General features: G+C 41.2%; 1 protein-coding gene across 1 annotated transcript in view; it reads right to left on the bottom strand.

Moving 5' to 3' along the window:
• The window catches only part of kcnb2 (potassium voltage-gated channel subfamily B member 2), a 420876-nt gene that overhangs the window by 321273 nt on the left and 80281 nt on the right, over positions 1 to 19322 (bottom strand). The gene's annotated exons all lie outside the window — the stretch shown is intronic.

Below are 19322 nucleotides of genomic sequence, written 5' to 3'. Positions count from 1 at the left end.
TCTGAGATGAGGTGCGTTCATCACACCAAGGTCACATGGGTTCTTGCCCATGCTCCTCCTCTTTTCTCCATTTATGGTTTGGCTGGGACAGCCAAATAAGATACTTATAGTCATTCACCCTACTGAGATATTCCATAATCCCTTGCACACTAGAAAGGCGCTGCAATCCAAACAACATAGCGAAACCACATGACAATAATTGCAAATAAACATTATACGACCAAAATGTAAATTTTTTATGCCTTTCATAACATTTATAAGAGACTGCTTGCATGAGACCCTGAAAACTTGCTGAAAGAAATGTTCCAAATATTCCGTGTCTGCTTGGAACTTAATAAACACAAACTGAATTTCAGACACCTTATATATATTTCTCTGGAACAAACAGCACAAACAGTGTTGTAAAGTACAATAAGCAGGGCGTTAAAGAGCAAACTTCACTTTCCCCGTGAATGACATGAACAGGAAGCGATCATGGCTCGGAGCAATTCCCATTGAAAATAACAGTGAAATCACTTGAGATTCTCACGTGTTTACATAAAACAAACACAATAACAATGTCTAAAAACCAAGATAATATATTCACGAGAGTTTCAGGCACAATATACAAAGAGTTTTACCTTGCGATGTTAATACCATTATCCATGTACAGCGTTATCAGACTGTCTCAATGTTGTTCTCAATGTTGTTGTCAGACACCTCAATAGGGTGAATGGCATGGCTGCCCTTAGATTTAACAGGGTAGAAGAACATACGTGAACACTATGCTAAATGTGCAATAAATTATATTTTAAATATGCCCATATAGAGTCCAGTGACCCAAACCATCAACACACCAAATCTGGTGTAGATGAGATGAAAACTTTAGATTTCTATAAGCATCTCTGTCTCTCACACACACACAAACGTGTATATATTTGTATTATTGTTGCTCAGTCTGGAATGTGTCTAGAAAAAGGCTCATTACTGCTGCTTCTTTGGAGTCCTTAACAGAATTCTGCAAATCGATAACACAATACAATCACACCATCCTGGGGCATAAATTCAATAACAGATTATGAATTACTGAATTATGAAAATTATTACACTATTGAATTATCAACCACGGTACACTGGTCTCATATGCATTGAGGGACACTGGTGGGTTTAATTTAATTTTAATATCTAGTTCAGACTTGCTCAGTTCTGTGTTTGATTTGTACAGCAATAATGAACACAGACATACACTACATGTTGCCTGCAAAGTGAACATGATGGAGCATTTGCACTCAAGCTGGGGGGGATTGCACCAACTTTGATATATACATTTGTGGACACAACGTTACATGCACTTTGGCTAAAAGGATTCAAACTCAATTTTCTCCTACTGTGCATATTCCATATATATCCAACTATATATGTGGATATTCAATGTTTAATTTATTACATATGCAAAAATTCAAAACTAATTGTTACAAGTGAAATTTTTAGTGGATGAACAGCTTACATAGAGCAAGATGAATACTTCTATAAACAGCATGGAAAATCCCAGGAAATTGTTTTTAAGAGAAACAAATCTGAAGAAGTAAGACTTCCAGGACACAATTCTGGATCCCCACAAGCCAGGTTCCTTCATAGGAACAATTTTATAAAGATTCATGGTACAACAAGAAACTGTACAATTTATAATATAAAAATACAAGAAGCTTGGAACCATACCGACATTACGTATGAGTAATTGATGAAGGAAGCCCAATTTAACACCCAGGAATGAACAAATATTTCTTCTAAAGCACCAGGGGAACCTCAACATTGCAATTAATGAATTGAAGGCTTCAAAAAATGCTTGGCCTCCTGTGCAGGTCAAGTCTGGAAGCATGCACTGGTGCTGCCAGGCTTGTTGATATCCAAAACTGTGCTCTGGAAGCCTTTGATTAATTCTTCAGACTTCATTTGCAATTTGTAGACCCTTAAACGTCACCAATGGTTCCATAATTAACTCCAAATGATGCCAATTAGTCATTCTAAAGCTTTTATGAGTAATTCAATACTAGTACTGGGCAGGATGACCAAAAATATCATGGTGTTTATTAGGGATAGGTATTGATAAGATTTTATTGATATTGATACCATTATCAATTCCGCTTATCGATCCGATTCCTTATCGATTCCCTTATCGATACCGCTTGTGAATTTTCTGTGTACTAAAAATTGGCTTTACAGGTTTCTATGTCAACAACATTTTATTGAGTCTTAAAGTAAATACATGTGAAAGTGGTCACTGGATCCTTAAACTCAAGACATAATAAACTCTACATGGTGGATCCTTGATCTCCGGACATAAATAGAAAGAAACAAAATCTGTAGTTTTTGTCAAAAGCATTTCCTTTCAGACACTATTGGCATTAATATCTTTCCATACATCTGTGCTGAGCTCTTGCAGCTGGCTGTGCTGCACGTCAGGATGTAATTCATAAAGAATGCAGGACGTCTCATTTTGGGAGGAAAAAAATGTTTTAGTCAATTGTAGTTTATTGTCTGTATTACAGCGTTTGGAAAGAGGTGTGCTTTTTATTTGAAGCGGTAATTTGTTTAGAAGTTAATTCATTCCGACTGGACTCTGTCTCGGCACAGAGCGGCGCAGCGTTTGGAGCTGTGCCCACGTAACGGAAGACGATTCTCGTTTCTTGACTGCAACAAGACAAGAGTCCCAGTTAGTGACTTTAATCCACACAAAAGTGACTCACGATTAACATAATTTAATGGCTTTGAGAGGGGTTAAGAAGGGGACTTGCTGCTTCTGAAGAGCAGCGAATCAAAGAACCAACGAACCAGTGGATCGAAGCATTGCTTCAATGGTTCACGCTTCAAAGTGGAGTCGCGCTGCAGAAACGGTTGATTACAGAGCCGCTGCAGAACAAACCCTGAATATCTGACTTTATTTGTATGTCCGTATGACTCTGAAACTCTGAAAAATCCATATAATTTATGGACAATCCATATAGGTTGACATGTATGGAGTCGGAAAACCGAAGCATTGCTTTATTGATTCACGCTTATTATAGATTATGATTATAGACCTGCTGCAGGGATCTGTAAAAGACCGCTGATAAAACAATTGATATCGGTGGATCGAATCATTTCTTAACAATACCCGAAAAGAACTGGTTCTCGACACCCAACCCCAGTATTGATTAAGATTCTGATGTAATCGTAGTAGTAATAGCTGGAGCCTGTTAACATGGTTGACGAAATGAACATCAACATGCATCCACCACACACTTGCAATGCATCTGATGTAAAATAAGTCAAATACAGTCTTTTTTCACAGCAACAGGCCCAGCATTCCATAGTGCTTCTCGCAGCAGTTGTTACACATGTGCAACTGTATGATGGAATACACATATTATAATGATGAACTACGCCAGAAAATGCCTCATCTTCTTGGTGCACCGAGAAGACCAGGCATACAGGCAACCGCTAATTCCACCTATTCTCGACTTTTAAACTCTTCCATTATATTTAAAGAGGGATTGTTCTGTGACATCTGTTGACCCAATGAAAATCTGACATAGAAAAAAAAAAAAAAAAACTGGAAAACTGAAATGAAACTGTCTTTTAACTATTATCTATATCATATAATCAATAATGTTATACCGAACATCAAGTGAGGCCAAAAGGTTTTAGACATGCTAATGCTCCCCAGAACCATTTTACTGAAAAAAGCCTCATGGACCTAAATGACATGGTGAGATGGTGAGGAGCTTGTGGACATGTGAGAGGCAATTAAAGGAAAATGCTTAAAACGGGGGGGAGTCAAGAGGGTCCAAGTTATTGGACACTGAAGCTGAAGAGGTTTAGCCATGCTAATGCTCCCCAGAGCCATTTTACTAAAACAAAAGTCTGAAGGACCTAAATGACATGGTGAGATGGTGAGGAGCTATGCTCATTAATGTCGGAGATATAAACATATCATTTACTGTTGTTGTAAATTATATTGATCATTCAATAAATCTATTGATCTGGAGAATACTGAAGTTTCTGTTCTTGATATTCTACTTAGCAATGATATTTTCATGAATACGTTTAATAAACCCATATGTAAGTACCAATAAAGCCTACAGTAATTTATCATTAACAAATTGTCAGTCTATTTAAAGTATCTTCATCTCAAGACCTTCATACACCCAAGCAGTTTTTAACTATGGTGTATCACATACAACTGACACATTATATTTGCATCAACCTACGTCAAATGTTCGGTCCAAGGCTTTGCCTTAGTTACTGTATATTATGGAAATAAAGTCAACGTTATCATTGATTTAACTCACATTGATTGATAAAATGGGATGTGCTCAACTGGGGAAACTCAAGTTTAAAAGTTTGTGACCAAAGTGCATGTAAACCTGCAAGTGTAATGTTTTCAAGAAGGGTGTTAAATATGTACAGGCCTGGAAATAGTTTTAGTGTTAGAAGAACTCTACTTACATTTAAGAAGTGATGTGTGATCACAGCGTCACACTACCTGACAAAGATTATGAACATGAACTGATTTTTTAATTTATTTTAACCTCAATGTGTGTGAGATCTAGTGCTGCAATTCATCTATCAATGATTTTTATGAGTAATCAATTAATCTAAAGAGGGTTTTTTTCCCCCGTTCTTTCAATTCTCAGTCTGGCAACGTAGACAGCCTTGTTCCCTCAGATAAAATAGCATTTAGAGTAAAACAGAAATCTTCAGTATTTGAAGAGTTCAGGCACAAAACCCCGTAAATGTCATGCCCACGGAAAATGAGATAACCATTGCAAGTGAAAGCTTACCGAAGCTCGTATCCGATAACAAAATGAATTCTGCTGCAACACCCCATAAATCTTATGTTAAATGCAAGTCAAGATGCGGTTTGTATGCAGAATCTCGTAAGCGCCATCCCAGTTTGTGTGCAAAACCACATAGAGAACAGCGCATCACTCACTGGCAAGTGACTCAAAGATTGCAACACCCACGAGAGCTTCTCTGATGCTGCGTTTACACATAACGATGGCACGTCACGAATTCCACAAAGTATACATTCTTGGCTGCTGATCATGAATGTGATGATTTGAGGCAGAGGCGTCAGGTGTCCTCAGGAACTGCTGCAACCTGTTACCATGCGTTATGATTAATGGAATGTGTTGGTGGAGCATTATCAGGAACCATTACACACGGTCAAGAATAATGTTCTGCGCAGTTGCGCGTAATAGTGCATCGTTAAGTTCTGTCACATTGTGAATGACGCGAATTGTCTCCACACACACCTATATTCATCCATCTGCTGATGAACAATTCAGATCGCTCCAGTTTCCACACCAGAAGAACTTTGTGACCGCATGCTTAGTAGGGCTCTGTGCCATGGAGATTCTGCTATTTTGTTCAGTGCACCATAACCATTTCATAACAAGAAAGAATGATTCATGGAGATGTAGAACCTCCATCGGGTAAATATCCTTATTTAAAACAAGAGTGGTCTGGTGGAGATACTAGGTTTTGCACCTCATCTCTTCATTTACTAGGGGTGTAATGATACACAAAAATCATGGTTTGATACGTACTCGGTTTTGAGGTCACGGTTTGGTTCATTTTCGGTACACATTTTCGGTAGTATGCAAAACCTAAATTTGCTTGTTGTTTAAACCAACAATTTATTGTAACATTATACAAAGTTCTGCCTGGTAATAAGTTAAATAAAATGTTCTCAAATAAAAAGCAAATATGTCAACTGATGCTGTCAACTGATTTCCTGAAAGCTGTGCTCCTCATGCGGTGTGAATTCACACACAGTGTAAATATAAAGTCTTACCTGTGCGTTTTAGTGAAGAAAAGTCACTCTGCGGCACTTTGCACTGCCAAATCAGTTAGCGGAGCGGAGCCTTCTCCCCTCCTCCTTACCCACCGGTTCTCTGTCTTGGCGCAACAAGTCAAAAAAGTCACAGCACCTCAATAACGTCTCATTTACCACAGCCTCCATGCGATCCTGGCTGCACACGCGATGAAGTCTCAAGAAGTTAAAAAAAGTTTTAAAAAAATTACTCAGTTCTCCTTGTGGAGCAGGGACACTGTGCGCGCATGCTGGATGATGTGAGAATCAATATTTACGTGTAACAAGGGAAAAAAGCATTTATGGTACGTATTTAATTAAAAGTTAAAAAAATCTTTCTGTCTAACATCTTTCCGTATAAATATTTCATGTTACAACGTGGAGATCCACGGCTTATAGACAAGTGCGGCTTATTTATGTACAATTTCTTTTCTCTTTTTAAAATTGGTGGGTGCAGCTAATATTCAGGTGTGCTTATGGTAAACACATGCAAGGTGAACTCACCCGTGCACAGCCCTGTACTAAACCGAACGTCCCGTACCAGAATGGTTCAATAGAAATACATGTATCATTACACCCTTGGTATTTACAGAATTGATTGAGTTAATTTTGTAAAATCAATATAAACACAGAAAGGTGAATATATCAATGATACACGGATGACACAATAAAACAAACATTTATTTCCATTGTGGTCCATGTGAGGCTAAAACTTAACATGGAGGAGCTCAATTAAACATGTAAAGATTGCAGAGACATTAGAATCTCATCATTTAATGTAAGTAGCAATAAGTGTATAGTTTATATAATTTACACTGGGACACCAATTAAATAAAATGAGTCTAAACTGAACAGAGAACAATAAGATCTCAATAAATTAAAATAAATAGCAACTGTATCCCTGTAGAAGTGTAGACGACAAATTTAGCACCATATTTTGGACAAGAAAATAATAGACTACAAGATGTAGCCTTTTGGACCAGAAATCACATAAAAAAATGAAAACAAATAAAAGGGTCGAATTCCTCTTCCCTTAGCTGACTGAATAAACTTAACTTTAACTGTGTTTTAAAACTTGCCTTGTTGCTAATCCACTGCAAGATCTATATTTTATATAAGATATATTTTATCTGAATAGTTCCCGACGTGTGGGATACAGTAGTGTTCAGAATAATAGTAGTGCTATGTGACTAAAAAGATAAATCCAGGTTTTGAGTATATTTGTTATTGTTACATGGGAAACAAGGTACCAGTAGATTCTCACAAATCCAACAAGACCAAGCATTCATGATATGCACACTCTTAAGGCTATGAAATTGGGTTATTAGTAAAAAAAAAAAAGTAGAAAAGGGGGTGTTCACAATAATAGTAGCATCTGCCATTGACGCTACAAACTCAAAACTATTATGTTCAAACTGCTTTTTTAGAAATCCTGTGAATCACTAAACTAGTATTTAGTTGTATAACCACAGTTTTTCATGATTTCTTCACATCTGTGAGGCATTAATATTGTTGGTTTGGAACCAAGATTTTGCTTGTTTACTAGTGTGCTTGGAGTCATTGTCTTGTTGAAACACCCATTTCAAGGGCATGTCCTCTTCAGCATAAGGCAACATGACCTCTTCAAGTATTTTGACATATCCAAACTGATCCATGATACCTGGTATGCGATATATAGGCCCAACACCATAGTAGGAGAAACATGCCCATATCATGATGCTTGCACCACCATGCTTCACTATCTTCACTGTGAACTGTGGCTTGAATTCAGAGTTTGGGGGTCATCTCACAAACTGTCTGCGGCCCTTGGATCCAAAAAGAACAATTTTACTCTCATCAGTCCACAAAATATTCCTCCATTTCTCTTTAGGCCAGTTGATGTGTTCTTTGGCAAATTGTAACCTCTTCTGCACATGTCTTTTATTTAACAGAGAGACTTTGTGGGGGATTCTTGCAAATAAATTAGCTTCACACAGGCGTCTACTGTCAAAGCACTTACAGGTAACTCCAGACTGTCTTTGATCATCCTGGAGCTGATCAATGGGTGAGCCTTTGCCATTCTGGTTATTCTTCTATACATTTTGATGGTTGTTTTCTGTTTTCTTCCACGCATCTCTGGTTTTTTGTCCATTTTAAAGCATTGGAGATCATTGTAGATGAACAGCCTATAATTTTTTGCACCTCCGTATAAGTTTTCCCCTCTCCAATCAACTTTTTAATCAAACTACGCTGTTCTTCTGAACAATGTCTTGAACGTCCCATTTTCCTCAGGCTTTCAAAGAGAAAAGCATGTTCAACAGTTGCTGGCTTCATCCTTAAATAGGGGACACCTGATTCACATCTGTTTGTTCCACAAAATTGACAAACTCACTGACTGAATGCCACACTACTATTATTGTGAACACCCCCTTTTCTACTTTTTTTTTTTACTAATAGCCCAATTTCATAGCCTTAAGAGTGTGCATATCATGAATGCTTGGTCTTGTTGGATTTGTGAGAATCTACTGAATCTACTGGTACCTTGTTTCCCATGTAACAATAAGAAATATACTCAAAACCTGGATTAATCTTTTTAGTCACATAGCACTACTATTATTCTGAACACTACTGTACCTGTGGACGAAGTGCTGGCTGCAGAGCAAAAGACCAGAAGTGAAAAACCCCAAGTCCTCTTGCACATGTGCGGCACGACCTCAGCCCCTGAGATCATAATGGCGTTCCATCTCTCTACTTCTAAGATCAGGACTAAAACCTCAAGACAGAAAAACAACTTCTTTCCATCATTAGTCAGACTATTAAATAATGCCAGAGACCCCCATTTACCCTGACTCTCCCACCCTCACTTCCACATAGCACAGATTGGTCATCCCTGCACTGAAATGTACTGTACAGCTGCACGCCAATCATATGCTTTTGCACAGCCCTATCCCACTACGTTATATTGATTTAACAGTAAACATAGTGTTGCCTATTTGACTATTTATGTCATACAGAAGTATTTTTCCCTTTTCTTTTTTTTATTGTTGTTATGCACCAATAACACTAGATCAAATTCCTTGTATGTGAGAACTTACTTGGCAATAAATTTGATTCTGATTCTGTTTAATTGTTGCAGCTCTTGTGTGATCACTCAAAAATGCCCCAATAGGCTGGGTCTCTCCTGAGGGGTTGGCGTTGACCTTGTGAGCAGTATACGCTGTAATGAGTGCTGTTCTGGTTGGCTGCGCTCTCTGCTGGGTGACAAGGACGTACAATATCACATTACATGTTGTTCCTCACTGTCACATGTAAAACATGCAAAGCGAGCGTAAACAAGCACCAGACCACAGAAGCTGCCGGGTCTTGCAGACACGCTGCTCCCATCATCCCCTCTGAGAGTTTTAACCGCCTGTCTGGGAGCGGCGGATGATGTCACTGATACTTTCCGGTGCACTGCTCCTGTAATGGAGTCAATTTAGATACACGCTGAGCCATTTCTGTCCAGCCTCACCCCATGAAGGACACATTAGCCCCCCCCCCCCCACACACACACACACACACACACACACACCCCCTCCATCCCACATCTTTTGTTTCTCTCACATCTTTCTTTGACTTCCGGCTGCTCTCTCTGTTCTCCTCAGCCTCACATTTAAATATTGTTGTCTGCACCACACGCTTGTTGGGTTTTTCCACATCACACCTCACCGATCTCCTCATCGGGAAGATAGAACATGAGGTTGCTGCAGTCAAATGAAAGCCTCAACAAAAAAAAGAAAAAAAGTGCATGTAGAAATGTAAATCAACACACACACACACACACACACACACACACACACACACACACACACACACACACACACACACACACACACACACACACACACACACACACACACACACACACACACACACGGATAAATCCCCCTGCAGCTTCAGAGTGGATTTGGGAATAAACATCCACACTCCAGGTTCTTCAGCTTCTTGGAAGGAGCTGTGTGGGAGTGTGTTTAAAAAGCGCACTATCTAAGGCGAGCACAGCTGCCGCATATGCTTTGAAGTGGTTTCAGCTTTAACCCCAGACAAGTTTCACATTCTCTCTGAATATGAAGAAAAAAAAATTCACCCTGCTGATATTCAGCAGAAGCATTGAGTTGCTATCCATCTCCTCCAAAGCCCACCGCGATCATTCCCCTCTGCAATACCTTCATCGCATCGACACATGTACGCGGTAAATTTTTCTGCTTCACTCCACAGTTCTTTCACCTGATTCACTCACGCTCATCCGACCTCAGCGCTCCTGCGCGGCTATGGCAGGATTAAGTGATTGTAAGAAAATGATATTCACAGGTTTGTGTAGCAGTGCTACATTTGACTTTTCACAGCGGAAAGTGGATGTGAAATAACATCAGTAGATGTGTTGAATCTGATCAAAGTGTAGCGTGTTCGCTAATTTTCTGAAATTGTTTAGTGTATTTAGTTCAGCTTAGGTGGGGAGTGCTAACTTTAGCTTTGTTCAGAGGTCACTCTGGGGCCAAGGAGGCAAATAATCTTGCAAAGAGGATTCTGTCAGCAGGCGTCACACAAAATTCTAATTTAAATGGGTATTATTCTGCAGATTATTTTGCATAATTTCCCTGTGGAATATCACACACTGTTTTCTAATTATTTTTTTGCCCATAAAAAACAGAATGTAGCAAGTGGTAAAAATTAATCTATTTGGTTCTGTGTACAATATGTTTGTCATTTTTAAGAGCAACAACAAAACTGTTCCTGATCCCTATGTGACTGTAGAAAATGTAGTGACATAAGAATATTCAAAAACTAAATGTAAAATATACTGAATTATTCCAACTAGTCAAAACGAAGCTAGATTATGTGTACATTAACACAATGCTAACTACTTATAATGTGCAATAATAAATATCCAATGATTTCTTGATTTAGCTGTAATACAACAAGTGATCAACAGTTTCTGCTTATAGAAAGAGACCACAACGCATTAGACAGACAAAACTCACCCAAAATGCTCACTATATTTTATCACCAATAGAACTTTATGTTAATTCACTTTATAAATGTTCACATGATAATATCTGTGATATAATTATAGATATCTGCAATTTCTGATGGAGTATTAAATTATAGTTCTTACTCGGGCTGTAATTGCAGTTATCTTGAATGATCTTTCAGACTAATTGCTTTGCAGTTTCAAGTTGTCAAATTGTAAGTGTGGATTCCTAAAATGTAATTATGGATTGAAACTGTTGCACATTAAAACCTACTGCTAAAATGCAGGGCCATTTTCTCTGCTGCACGAAAGAGCAGAGGATAGTGGGTGGATGTGCGGGTGGAACAAAATACAAGCCAGAAAAAGGAATTGGCATCATGAGTAGAAAAAGAAAAACAGAAGAGCAATAAAGTAACAGGTTTGAGAAGGATAGAGTGAATGAGAGGAATGCAACGTGGGATTTAAAGAATCAATGTTCTGGTGTTTTATAGCATCAATAAAGTGAGGGGCGAGGGGCAGATACATACCATCACTGCTGCAAATTTCAAATAATATATTCCCTGATGTGTAGAGAGTTGATTGTCCCAGTCCCAAACTGAATGTTGTAACAGTCAAGGTCGTGTGACGTACCTTTAAGAGAGACTATGCCACGCCACCAGAGGGCGCAACAGTTATTACTATTAGTCAGTCTATGTGGCGCTCTCGTTATGGACGTATGTCTAAAGCCGAGCTCCCGTCTTTATATTTTGTCACTCGACTCACAAGTGATGCATGGGTTCATACCCGAGTCGGATAATAAGTAGCCGTGTAACCTGGCATTGTATGGTTATATTTTTGTGTTTGTGGAGCATTGTGGAAAACCCGAACCTGAGCAGCCGTGCACTTCCTGGCTAATTGTCCTAGCCTCTGATGCTCTCAAAAACCTGCCGACTCTGGAAATACGGATCCGGACCATCACAATTGGCACCCGAACAACTTTCCCTTGGACCATCTTGCAAAACCGGAGCCTACGAGCCGTTATCAGAACTCAAAAAGTGGATAAGTACTGTGGAGTGGGTAGCAGCCCGAGCTGGTTAGCCGCGTGTGCTGGCAAGATCAAAGGTCCAAACGGACTTGTTTGAACAAGTGTGGATTCACGTCCTGCTTTCTTGCTCCACAGTTACCGGCTTTAGATAAACCACGATGCCGTGAGGATTCTTGAAACTGAACTGAAATGTGGTGAAGAAATAGCAAAAAAAAGAAGAAAAAAAAGGATGTTTTAAAGACCTCAAACTGAGTTGTTGAGTAATAGCCATGGCTAAGTACCCTGAGTACTTCGACTTTGACATTGACTTCGCAGCTCTCCCAAGACTGTCTGCTCACACTAATGAAAATGTGGACCTTGCACGCAAAGTAGTGAACTTACAGGCCACATCTGACATGCTTCAGCAGTGCCTACATGAATCCCTTAATCTACAAGGAAAAATTCTGGAACATTGGGATAGAGATGACAAGTTAGCCGCTGCATGCCCCTCTGCCAACCACATCCCAGCAGCTACCTCGACCCCCTTTGTGCCTGCTCCTCTTTCCAGGAGAACTGCATATTCCAATGTGGCGATGCCATCACATGCTAAAGCTGCGGAAGATACGGAACATCACCAATCATATTCTCTTGAACTTGCAAACACTACAAGGGTTCTAGCAGCTGCATTACACCAAGCAAAGCTCGAGCCTCCTGTGTTTCCTGGCACTGGTGTAATCCACCCAGAAGACTGGCTAAAATCTGTTAGTACTTACAGGTCTTCTTTTGAACTGTCAGATGCTCAAATCCTCAGGGAGCTGCCACGCTTTCTGTCTGGTGAAGCAAAGAAATGGTTCAGTGTGCTTAATAATGTTGCCAGTTGGAGCGATTTTTGTGTGCTGTTTAGGACAGTCTTCCTCCCCTCTGATAACCAGAGCGTGTATTGAGAGGCATTCTTGACTGCTTCCAGGGTCCTGAGGAGCCCCTTCCCACATTTGTAGGTCACATGCTTGGTGAATTAAAAAAACTGAGGAATCCCCCATCTGAGACAGAGCAGATGGAGCTGATCTGTAAGCACGCCCAGGAGAAATACAGAATCGCTCTTTTTAGCACACCTGTCGATTCAGTAACTGACTTAATGCTAAGAGCACATAATCTCCATTCTGTCCTTGGCCCAAATATCATGCATACTCCCCGCTTTCAAGCAAAATGTAAAAATGAGGGTGGCACTCACTGCCTGAAATGCTCCATGCCTGGTTTTACATCCCGCACCTGCCCTAACTGCTCTATCGCTCAGAGGGGCGCCCCGAGTCCTCCCGAGTCCACGCCTGAACTCCAACAAACTGAGTCTCAGGGTCTAAACTTCAACACTGATGGTACAAACGAGGCTGGGGGTGGCCCAGCATCAGTACCAAGGCCCCCTGGTAGGAGGCAGGGAAACTTCCAAGGGGGGAGGTCATTTCGCAGAGGCAACCCTCCCACCAGACAATAACTCCGCCTCCCCCACCCTGTCCTGTCCCAGATGAGCAACCTGTGCTCAATCACGTTGAGGACGTAGCTTCGCTGTCTTCATGGAACACCCCATTTAAAGTCAAAGTGAACTTTAAAGGTGCAGCACTGGACGCTACACTTGACACAGGAGCATCACTTTCAGCCGTAAGGGCGGACTTGATTTCAGGGAACAACCAAGATCAACCTGTTACTACAATCTGGTCAGGTTTGCCCCTTCTCCTTGCAAATAACACATACTGTAACCCACTAGGAGTCAGCTGGCTTACCACTGGATTTATGGGCAAGCGTGTCTACCAGAGATTCATTGTAATTGCTGAGCTCTCCTCCCCTATTGTTCTGGGAATGGACTTTATGATACGTACCTCCCTGTCCATACATGTGCCTACCAGAACAGTAACGATGGATGAGAACCAACCCTTCCCTGATGACCTTGAGGATGACAGGTCGGACGCCTGTGACTTTGAAGGTGGAACTATGATGTTTCTCGATGTTTCACCATCAGCTCTGAGTGACAAAGTAGTGCATGCTTGTTTAGTAGGGGTGGAAAAAGCTGAACTGTTAAGATTGCTCGAGAGCTACAGTAGTCTGTTTGATGGTCACTTGGGCCGCACGTCATTAGCTGAACATGTAATTGACACTGGGGAAGCAAAACCTGTCAACCTCCCTCCCTACCGCACTTCACCCGCAAAAAAAAAAAAAAAAATCATTGAGGAGCAGGTTCAAAAAATGTTAAAGGAGGGCATCATTGAGCCAGCATCAGGACCATGATCAGCTCCTGTGGTCATCCGTGAATAAACCCCCACGAGATCCAAGATTTTGTGTAGACTTTCGGGGTCTCAATCAGCTGACTGTGAAAGACTCATATCCACTCCCACGTGTGGATGAATCACTAGACTTTCTGTCCACTCCAGAAAAGGAGTGCTTAGCTGTTATTTGGGCCCTAGAGCACTTCAGGCCATACATTGAAGGTCTACACGTCACCAACCCACTCAGACCATAGCAGCCTGAGATGGCTAATGGCTTGCCCAAACCCGTCTGGCAGGCTTGCCAGATGGTGCCTTCACCTCCAGGACTTTGATTTTAGTATAGTTCACAAGCCTGGTGAGCGTAACAAAGTCCCTGATGCACTCTCACACAACCCTCTCCCAGCAACAGGTGCTTCAATGGACCTCCTACCTACTCATGCTGTCATTGGCAGCCTTGATCTTCATACTCTGCCCTTGGTAGTGTTGGCGGACTGCTTGCAGGTACGACAGATGCAACTGGAGGACCATGTAACTGGAAAATTGCTCAGTGAAGTGGAAGAAGGCAGCCAAAGTGAGGACAACGGCGATCTCTCCCAGTATGCTGCTCTGGATGGACTGCTTTACTTTCATGACTCGAAAACTAAATGTGGTCTGCATCCACTCAAGCAAATGAAGCTCTACGCCCCCACTGCCATCCGAGGTAGTCTGCTGAGGTATTACCATGACCACCTGACAGCAGGGCACCTGGGTATCTCAAAAACACTGGCTCGCCTGAGACTCAGGTTCTTTTGGCCAAACATGGCCTCTGATGTCAAAAGGTATGTGGTGTCTTGTTCAGTGTGCCAGATCACTAAGCCAAGCCAAAGAAAGCCTCATGGTACCGATCCAACCGCAAAGACCATGGGAGTACACTGGCGTGGACTATGTTGGCCCTCTGCCACGCACTGCAAGCGGTAATGCCTACATCATTGTGTTTGTGGATTACTTCTCGAAATGGATCGAAGTGAGTGCACTGAGAGAAGCTACAGCACAAGTAGCAGCTAACAAGTTCATCAGTGATGTTTTTGCCAGACATGGGGCCCCCTCGTTCCTCATCTCTGACAGAGGAGCACCATTCGTTGGTGAACTCTTTGAGCATGTCATTTCTACGCTTGGTACCGAGCACAGGCTCACGACAGCTTACCATCCACAAACAAACGCCACTGAATGAGTGAACAGAACTCTCAAAACAGCCATTCGTGCCTATGTGGGAGCCAAACATACTACCTGGGACAAGTACATTCCCCAAATCTGTTTTGCTCTACGCACTGCACATCATGAAAGCACTGGTCTAAGTCCATCTATGATGCTGTATGGTCGAGAGTTGGACACGCCCCTTGACCTGGTTGTTCAACCCTCCTGTGATGGTGTTGATGACCCTGGAGTCCCTTATCCTGAAGGTCTGCGGACCTTGCTTCAGGAAGCACATGATCATGCTCGAGCTGTGCTGACTGAGATCCACGAACGTCAGAAACGCTATTACGATCTGAAACGCCGCTGTGCCTCCTACAACATCGGTGATCTCGTCAGAGCTAAATCCCACCACAAATCTGATGCAATGAGCAACTTCACTGCAAAGTTAGCCCCACTCTATGCTGGCCCCTACCGCATCTCCCAGAAGTTGTCAGACGTGAACTACAGACTTGCCAGAATCGACACCGGAGCAGATGCAGGAGTTTTTCATATGGTGAACCTGCTACCATTTCACACATGGCACACAGCCTCTCCCCAACGGACAAGTCATGTGCCTGCTGTTTGCCAGAGCCCTGAGTCCACGACCAACAACCTGCCTCCTGACCCGGATTTACCAGAACCGAGCAGTTCGAACATTGAAGTCTCTTCAACTTCCGCCATCCCCATGTCTCTCAATGACAATGAATCTGTCTGTAACAATGACTCTGAACAGACCGACTCTACACTGATTCCTGTGACTGAGACTGCCACAGCGACTCATAGCTCTCTAACCGACGACTTCTCATTGTCTGACTTGGTTGCTGCGCCTACTGAACGCTACGACTTGAGACCAAGACGTGTCCCCCAAGTAACCTCGGGATGGTCAGACACCAGGTGGACTAACGCTTTCCACACCGACCGACTTGACTTGAAGTAATGCTTTTGGGGTTCTTTAGCATATGTTCGCGTGTTATGCGTCCACAATAATATCACTGATTTTGTTTTTACGACATACTAGGGAGTTAGTGGATGTTGCTTTGTTTTGAGCCCACAGCCTGATTTGTGTTGAGTTAAGGATTTGTTTTGTTGGAGTTTTGCATGTTAAAAAAAAAAAAAGGGTTAATTCACTTTGGTCGCCTGTATTGAACCTGTTTATTTACATCTTTTTTCCACTTAATGGACTTACACGGTATTCAGTGCTGACATGTCAATCAATTCAATCAATTTTATTTATATAGCGCCAAATCACAACAAACAGTTGCCCCAAGGCGCTTATATTGTAAGGCAAGGCCATACAATAATTACGTAAAAACCCCAACGGTCAAAACGACCCCCTGTGAGCAAGCACTTGGCGACAGTGGGAAGGAAAAACTCCCTTTTAACAGGAAGAAACCTCCAGCAGAACCAGGCTCAGGGAGGGGCAGTCTTCTGCTGGGACTGGTTGGGGCTGAGGGAGAGAACCAGGAAAAGACATGCTGTGGAGGGGAGCAGAGATCAATCACTAATGATTAAATGCAGAGTGGTGCATACAGAGCAAAAAGAGAAAGAAACACTCAGTGCATCATGGGAACCCCCCCCCAGCAGTCCAAGTCTATAGCAGCATAACTAAGGGATGGTTCAGGGTCACCTGATCCAGCCCTAACTATAAGCTTTAGCAAAAGGAAAGTTTTAAGCCTAATCTTAAAAGTAGAGAGGGTGTCTGTCTCCCTGATCCAAATTGGGAGCTGGTTCCACAGGAGAGGAGCCTGAAAGCTGAAGGCTCTGCCTCCCATTCTACTCTTACAAACCCTAGGAACTACAAGTAAGCCTGCAGTCTGAGAGCGAAGCGCTCTATTGGGGTGATATGGTACTATGAGGTCCCTAAGATAAGATGGGACCTGATTATTCAAAACCTTATAAGTAAGAAGAAGAATTTTAAATTCTATTCTAGAATTAACAGGAAGCCAAGAGAGGCCAATATGGGTGAGATATGCTCTCTCCTTCTAGTCCCCGTTAGTACTCTAGCTGCAGCATTTTGAATTAACTGAAGGCTTTTCAGGGAACTTTTAGGACAACCTGATAATAATGAATTACAATAGTCCAGCCTAGAGGAAATAAATGCATGAATGAGTTATTCAGCATCACTCTGAGACAAGACCTTTCTAATTTTAGAGATATTGCGTAAATGCAAAAAAGCAGTCCTACATATTTGTTTAATATACGCTTTGAATGACATATCCTGATCAAAAATGACTCCAAGATTTCTCACAGTATTACTAGAGGTCAGGGTAATGCCATCCAGAGTAAGGATCCGGTTAGACACCATGTTTCTAAGATTTGTGGGCCAAGTACAATAACTTCAGTTTTATCTGAGTTTAAACGCAGGAAATTAGAGGTCATCCATGTCTTTATGTCTGTAAGACAATCCTGCAGTTTAGCTAATTGGTGTGTGTCCTCTGGCTTCATGAATAGATAAAGCTGGGTATCATCTGCGTAACAATGAAAATTTAAGCAATGCCGTCTAATAATACTGCCTAAGGGAAGCATGTATAAAGTGAATAAAATTGGTCCTAGCACAGAACCTTGTGGAACTCCATAATTAACCTTAGTCTGTGAAGAAGATTCCCCATTTACATGAACAAATTATAATCTATTAGATAAATATGATTCAAACCACCGCAGCGCAGTGCCTTTAATACCTATGGCATGCTCTAATCTGAGCAGCACTGAGGTCTAACAGAACAAGCACAGAGATGAGTCCACTGTCTGAGGCCATAAGAAGATCATTTGTAACCTTCACTAATGCTGTTTCTGTACTATGATGAATTCTAAAACCTGACTGAAACTCTTCAAATAGACCATTCCTCTGCAGATGATCAGTTAGCTGTTTTACAACTACCCTTTCAAGAATTTTTGAGAGAAAAGGAAGGTTGGAGATTGGCCTATAATTAGCTAAGATAGCTGGGTCAAGTGATGGCTTTTTAAGTAATGGTTTAATTACTGCCACCTTAAAAGCCTGTGGTACATAGCCAACTAATAAAGATAGATTGATCATATTTAAGATCGAAGCATTAATAATGGTAGGGCTTCCTTGAGCAGCCTGGTAGGAATGGGGTCTATAGACATGTTGATGGTTTGGATGAAGTAACTAATGAAAATAACTTAGACAGAACATCTGAGAGAAAGAGTCTAACCAAATACCGGCATCACTGAAAGCAGCCAAGATAACGATACGTCTTTGGGATGGTTATGAGTAATTTTTTGTCTAATAGTTAAAATTTTATTAGCAAAGAAAGTCATGAAGTCATTACTAGTTAAAGTTAAAGGAATACTCGGCTCAATAGAGCACTGACTCTTTGTCAGCCTGGCTACAGTGCTGAAAAGAAACCTGGGGTTGTTCTTATTTTCTTCAATTAGTGATGAGTAGTAAGATGTCCTAGCTTTAAGGATGGCTTTTTTATAGAGCAACAGACTCTTTTTCCAGGCTAAGTGAAGATCTTCTAAATTAGTGAGACGCCATTTTCTCTCCAACTTACGGGTTATCTGCTTTAAGCTGCGAGTTTGTGAGTTATACCACGTAGTCAGGCAATTCTGATTTAAAGCTCTCTTTTTCAGAGGAGCTACAGCATCCAAAGTTGTCTTCAGTGAGGATGTAAAACTATTGACGAGATACTCTATCTCACTTACAGAGTTTAGGTAGCTACTCTGTACTGTGTTGGTATATGGCATTAGAGAACATAAAGAAGGAATCATATCCTTAAACCTAGTTACAGCGCTTTCTGAAAGACTTCTAGTGTAATGAAATTTATTCCCCACTGCTGGGTAGTCCATCAGAGTAAATGTAAATGTTATTAAGAAATGATCAGACAGAAGGGAGTTTTCAGGGAATACTGTTAAGTCTTCAATTTCCATACCATAAGTCAGAACAAGATCTAAGATATGATTAAAGTGGTGGGTGGACTCATTTACATTTTGAGCAAAGCCAATTGAGTCTAATAATAGATTAAATGCAGTGTTGAGACTGTCATTCTCAGCATCTGTGTGGAT

Source organism: Thalassophryne amazonica, chromosome 1, assembly GCF_902500255.1.
Source record: "Thalassophryne amazonica chromosome 1, fThaAma1.1, whole genome shotgun sequence".
Classification (NCBI taxonomy): Eukaryota; Metazoa; Chordata; class Actinopteri; order Batrachoidiformes; family Batrachoididae; genus Thalassophryne; species Thalassophryne amazonica.
Note: the sequence above shows the minus strand (reverse complement) of the source record. Positions and strands in the feature narration are given on the sequence as shown.